Here is a 7,060-nt window from a genome sequence, read left to right as displayed (position 1 = left end):
TGATGAAAATGAAAGAGGAGAATGAAAAAGCTGGCTTAAAATTCAACATTCAGAAAACTAAGATCATGGCATTTGGGCCCATCCCTTCATAGCAAATAGATAGGGAAACAATGGAAACAGTGAGAGACTATTTCCTTGAACTCCAGAATCACTGCAGATGGTGACTGCAGCCATGAAATTAGAAAGCACTTGCTCCTTGGAAGAAAAACTATGACCAACCTAGACAGCATATTAAAAAGAAAAGACATTACTTTGCCAACAAAGGTCCATTTAGTCAAAAGCTATGGTTTTTCCAGTAGTCATATATAGATGTGAAGTGAAGTGAAGTGAAGTGAAGTCGCTCAGTTGTGCCTGACTCTTTGTGACCCCGTGGACTGTAGCCTGCCAGGCTCCTCTGTCCATGGGATTCTCCAGGCAAGAATACTGGAGTGGGTTGCCATTTCCTTCTCCAGGGGATCTTCCCGACCCAGGGATCAAACCTGGGTCTCCTGCATTGGAGGCAGACGCTTTAACCTCTGAGCCACCAGGGAAGCCCAATGGATGTGAAAGTTGGACCATAAAGAAAGCTAAGCACTGAAGAACTGACACTTTTGAACTGTGGTATTGGAGAAGACACTTGAGAGTCCATCAGACTGCAAAGAGATCAAAGCAGTCAATCCTAAAGGACATCAGTCCTAAATATTCATTGGAAGGACTGATGCTAAAGCCGAAACTCCACTACTTTGGCCACCTGATGTGAAGAACTGACTCATTGGAAAAGACCCTGATGGTGGGAAAGATTGAAAGCTGGAGGAGAAGGGGAAGACAGAAAATGAGATGGTTGGATGGCATCACTAATTGGATGAACATGAGTTTGAGCAAGTTCCCAGAGTTGATGGACAAGGAAGCCTGGGGTGCTACAGTTCATGGGGTCACAAAGAGTCGGACATGCCTGAGCAACTTAACTGAACTGATAATCATGAAAACATGGAAAATTTAAAAAGAAATTAAAATAAATTTTATAATCATGAATATATATACCACAGGCTAATAATGAGTAGTTCTATTAATATCAGATTAAATATATGATTTTTAAGTGTCATTAAAGAAGAAGGGAGCCAGTATATAGTGATAAAAGTTTTCCAGAAAATTTTAAGCACTCTAAACTGCTATTTTCTAATAGTACAACCTAAAAATAAATTGACTTCCCTGGTGGCTCAGATGGTAAAGAATCTGCCTGCAATGCAGGAGACCTGGGCTCGATCCCTGGGTAGGGAAATTATTTGGGGCTTTGCTAGTGGCTCAGACAGTAAAGAATCTGCCTGCAGTACTGGAGAACCAGGTTTGAACTGTGGGTCAGGAAGACACTGTGAAGAAAGGAATGACAACCCACTTCAGTATTCTTGCCTTGAGAATCCCATGGACAAAGGAGACTGGCGGGCTACAGTCCTTGAGGTCGCAAAAAGTTGGACACAACTGAGTGAATTTCACTTCACTTCAAAAATATTATGTAGCGTTTTATGAAAATGAAAGAGCTAATTGACAATTTCTAATCATATTTTCAGATTACAACCTACCTTTCCACTTAATGTAACTAATATAAGCTTTCTTAATTGAGGCAAGGGTTTTTCTCTCTTCTTACACCAGATCCTCATTTGTCTTAGTCTATTCAGGCTGCTCTAACCAAATACCACTGACTAAGTAGTTTATGAACAGGAGAAATTTATTTCTCACATTTCTTTAGACTAAATCCAAGCACAAGAGGCCAGCATGTAAGTTCTGATGAAGGTTTACTTTCTCTTTCCTGTGTCTTCAGGTTATGAAATGGATGATGGATCTCTATGGAGTTTCCTTTATAATAGCATTGATCTCACAACATGCGCACACTGCTATAATTAAAATGAATAATCAAGGACCTACTGTATAGCACAGGGAACTCTGCTCAATGTTATGTGGCAGCCTGGATTGGAGGGGAGTTGGGAGAGAATGGCTACAGTATATGTAAGGCTGAGCCCCTTTGCTGTCTGCCTGAAATTATCACAACATTGTTAATTGACTATATTCCTATAAAATAAAAAGTTTAAAGAAAAGAGCTTTGATATCATTTGTGCCGACTCCTCACTCATGACCTAATCAACTCCCAAAGCCCCCACCCAACTGGTACCTTATCTTTGAAGATTAGGATTTCAGTGTATGAATTTGGGAAGGACACATTCTGCATATAGCATCATTTAATACAAGAAGGACCTCAATAAATATCAGCTGATTAAATAAATTATTAATAGACCTAACACACAAGATATAAAAGTATGAAATATATCAAATACATTTAGTTTACTGGATATATAGGGATCCTTGCACCCCATAATAAAACAGTAAATAACCTATACTAATAAAATAGAATATTTACAATGGTTTTCCATTAAACTATCTTTGAAAGAGATTTTCTAAATTTGCATCATACAGATCCCATGCATTAAAAACTATTAATTTAGAAGTAAATTATAAAAGATACATTTAAAAATAAGGGAAAGAAACAACGTTATAAATGAAAGAAAATTAGAAAAATAAATAATATAAAAGACCCAAATTAATACACTAGAAAAAGATGACATTGATATAGATTATCAGCAGAAACAGCCGTTGTCTCTTTGAGAATGCTAAAAAAATGAGAAAATAAGACAGGTTTAAATACAAATGATTAGAAATGAAAAAGGAAATATAATTTTCAAAAAATAGAATAAAATCCCAAGAATGTTATGGATACACATTTGAAAATTTCAAAGAAATAGAAAAGTTCTAAAAAACTATGATTTACTTAGACTTACTTGAGAAGAGTCCTGGGTGTTCATTGGAAGGACTGATACTAAAGCTGAAACTCCAATACTTTGGCCACCTCATGCGAAGAGTTGATTCATTGGAAAAGACCCTGATGCTGGGAGAGATCTGAGAAGGCAATGGCACCCAACTCCAGTACTCTTGCCTGGAAAATCCCATGGATGGAGGAGCCTGGTGGGCTGCAGTCCATGCGGTCGCTAAGAGTTGGACACGACTGAGCGACGTCACTTTCACTTCTCACTTTCATGCATTGGAGAAGGAAATGACAACCCACTCCAGTGTTCTTGGCTGGAGAATCCCAGGGACGGGGGAGCCTGGTGGGCTACCATCTATGGGGTCGCACAGAGTCGGACACGACTGAAGCGACTTAGCAGTAGCAGCTGGAAGGGATTGGGGGCAGAAGGAGAAGGGGACGACGGAGGATGATATGGTTGGATGGCATCACCGACTCAATGGACATGAGTTCAAGTGAACTCCGGGAGTTAGTGATGGACACGGAGGCCTGGCGTGCTGCGATTCATGGGGTCGCAAAGAGTCAGATACGACTGAGTGACTGAACTGAACTGAACTTGAGAAGAAATTAATATCAGAATGATCTCAGTTCTTTTCAAAAAATGTACCAATAATTAAAAGCTTCGCTCTTAAGCAAAAATACATCCAAACTTTTTAAAATAGAATTTTATTAAAATTTCAAGAAATGTATCATTCCAAGATCTGTGCAAAATTCCAGGAAAACAGAAAGAAGGAAGACACACCCAGGTTTTAAATATAAGGTCACTACGACATACTTGCTTCCCTGGTGGTTCTGAAAGTAAAGAGCCTTCAGAGCTGGAGCCCCAGGTGAGATTCCTGCATCAGGAAGATCCCCTGGAGAAGGAAGTGGCAGCCCTCTCCAGTATTCTTGCCTGGAAAATCCTTTGGACAGAGGAGACTGGCAGGCTATAGTCCACAGCTTTGCAAAGAGTTGGACATGACCAAGCAACTAACAACAAAAACATGATATAATTTCAATAATCCTAAACAAAATACTATAATATATCAAGTGTTGAAGATTATGATCAAGTTAAATTCATTCTAAGAACACAGAACTGCTCTAATATTAAAAAATCTGTTAATATAATTCACCATAGACTGAGATGAAAATAATGTGCTAACTAAAACACTGTATTAAAATAGTTAAAGAAAATCAACACATCTTTACTATTAGAAGCAAATATCTTACAAACTAAGACAAGAAAACTTATTAAACCTGATAAGCTACATTTACAAAGACACCTTAGCTGGCATCATTTACGATGATAAAGTGTTAGAATGGCACCTCTTATAACAAGCAACAAGAAAAAGATATCCACTATCCTATTATACATCATCTGAATATCATATTTTAACTCTTAACTAAGAGATAAGAAAACAAATAGTAGACACAGACTTGAATGGGGATACAAATATTGTCATTATTTTCAAGTACCAATATCTTTCCGGAAAATGATGTTCTAAGTGAAATATGTAATGTCCATGTAAGAAAAATAATTTTAAAATTTTGCAACTTTTTTGCAACTTCTTTTGAATAAAGAGATCATGTTCATGGATAGTTCAGTTTTCCCCTAAGTGATCAAGACTTTTCATAGAATTTGACAATCTATCTCTAAATTACTATGTGTTGCAAAATAACCAACATAGGCAGCAAAATCACAGATTGTACAGAACCAGAAATGTATTATAAAATGTAGGAGGACTCTTGTTGGCCACGGGGCTTCCTTGGTGGCTCAGATGATAAAATATCTGCCGGCAATGTAGGATACCTGTGTTTGATCCCTGGGTCAGGATGATCCCCTGGAGAAGGGAATGGCAACCCACTCCAGTATTCTTGCCTGGTGAATCCCCATGGACAGAGGAGACTGGCAGGCTACAGTTCATGGGATTGCAAAGAGTCCGACACTAGGGAGCGACTACATTGCTGGCTACGTTCCCACTCTGCTTAATGTGATTTTCAAACTCAGGGAAGAAAAGATAAAGGGTAAAAGCCATAATATGAAAGTTGGCTCATGAAACGTAGCTTTCAAAGCAGTGTAAAAGTGAAACTAATCCAATCTGGGATTGACAGCTAACCAAGACATCTTTTGTTCTTTGGCATTTAAAGGATGCTCATCCTTAAAATGCAAGTGTTTCAATGTAATTAACATCAGCATATGATAACTCTTAAGAAACAGAACAGGGCAAATATTTTACTGCCACAATCTGTATTAATGACTATAACCCCTAGATCAAAATTATTGTCAGGTCTGCATTTTTTTTTATAAATTACATTTCTTATTCTAAATAATATCCCATTTACAAAATGGCTTTTCTTGCTTACTACTTATGTAGAATGTATGTTCAATGCAATGTGATAGAAGGAGAAAAATCACATTACCTGTAAATGATCCCCATGCTTAATAAGGAATGTGGGGTTTAAATTATTATTTTACTTTATTTTTCCCACTTTCTGGTTTCAAAATCAGGATAGATCAAGCCTTTTTTAAGGAAAAAAAATTCTAAATAAAAACATGTTTAGGGCTTCTCTGGTGGCTCAATGGTAAAGAACCCACCTGACAATGCAGGAGACATGAGTTTGATCCCTGGTCTGGGAAGATCCTACATACTGCAGAGCATGAAGCCTATGTGTCACAACTACTGAGCACATGTGCTACACTATTGAAGCTGGCATGCCTACAGCCCATTCTCTGTAATAAGAGAAGCCACTAAAATGAGAAGTCTGCACACGGCAACTAGAGAGCAGCTCCCGCTCAACCACAACTACAGAAAATCTTGCACAGCAATGAAGACCTAGTACAGCCAAAGGAAATTAAAAAAATAAAACTTTAAAAAAGTTCATAATTTACAGATATATAATAACAACACACAATACACTCAATACCCATGAATTATATACCTAAATATATGTACACATAAAACATCTCTATATTATATGCAAAATTATAGATAATTTTTCAATATATTTCAGATAAAACTTAGTAGGGTTAAAAATTCAACTTACTTGGGGGATACATATCAACTAGTAAAAATTAAAACTTTCATTTAAAAGGCCCCATTAATTTTCATATTCAAAGTACATTCATGAAAAAGGCTGCCAAGTAAGCTACCTTCTTCCTTGAGATCCTGCCTTCCTTTGTCACGTGATTCATATCATGTCCCTGAACATAAAATAACTCATTTTTTTATATGTAGAAAGGGTATGTTTTCAGAAGACATATTACACACATGTTATGCACAACATGAACAGTATGGAAAGGCAAAATGATATGATACTGAAAGAGGAACTCCCCAGGTCCATAGGTGGAGATCAGTGGAGAAATAACTCCAGAAAGAATGAAGGGATGGTGCCAGAGCAAAAGCAATACCCAGCTGTGGATGTGACTGGTGATAGAAGCAAGGTCCAATGCTGTAAAGACCAATATAGCATAGGAACCTGGAATGTCAGGTCCATGAATCAAGGCAAATTGGAAGTGGTCAAATAGGAGATGGCAAGAGTGAACATCAACATTCTAGGAATCAGCAAACTAAAATGGACTGGAATGGGTGTATTTAACTCAGATGACCATTCTATCTACTACTGCGGGCAGGAATCCCTTAGAAGAAATGCAGTAGCCATCATGGTCAACAAAAGAGTCCGAAATACAGTACTTGGATACAATCTCGGACGACGGAATATCTCTGTTTCCAAGGCAAACCATTCAATATCACAGCAATCCAAGCCTATGCCCCAACCAGTAATGCTGAAGAAGCTGAAGTTGAATGGTTCTATGAAGACCTACAAGATCTTTTAGAACTAACACCCAAAAAAGATGTCCTTTTCATTATATGGGACTGGAATGCAAAAGTAGGAAGTCAAGAAACACCTGGATTAACAGGCAAATGTGGCCTTGGAATATGGAATGAAGCAGAGCAAAGACTAATAGAGTTTTGCCAAGAGAATGCACTGATCATAGCAAACACCCTCTTCCAACAACACAAGAGAAGACTCTACACACAGACATCACCGAATAGTCAACACCGAAATCAGACTGATTATATTCTTTTCAGCCAAAGATGGAGAAGCTCTATATAGTCAGCAAAAACAAGACTGGGAGATGACTGTGGCTCCAATCATGAACTCCTTATAGCCAACTTCAGACTTAAATTGAAGAAAGTAGGGAAAACCACTAGACCATTCAGGTATGAACTAAATCAAATCCCTTATGAT

At 37.8% G+C, this 7,060-nt stretch overlaps 1 non-coding gene across 1 annotated transcript; it reads right to left on the bottom strand.

Annotated features, from left to right (window-relative positions):
* Window positions 1-458: 458 nt before the first annotated feature.
* On the bottom strand, window positions 459-530 carry TRNAW-CCA (transfer RNA tryptophan (anticodon CCA)). Its single transcript has one exon. It is a non-coding gene; the product is annotated as a tRNA-Trp (tRNA).
* Between the last annotated feature and the right edge of the window lie 6,530 nt (window positions 531-7,060).

Source organism: Bos taurus, chromosome 6, assembly GCF_002263795.3.
Source record: "Bos taurus isolate L1 Dominette 01449 registration number 42190680 breed Hereford chromosome 6, ARS-UCD2.0, whole genome shotgun sequence".
Lineage (NCBI taxonomy): Eukaryota > Metazoa > Chordata > Mammalia > Artiodactyla > Bovidae > Bos > Bos taurus.
Note: the sequence above shows the minus strand (reverse complement) of the source record. Positions and strands in the feature narration are given on the sequence as shown.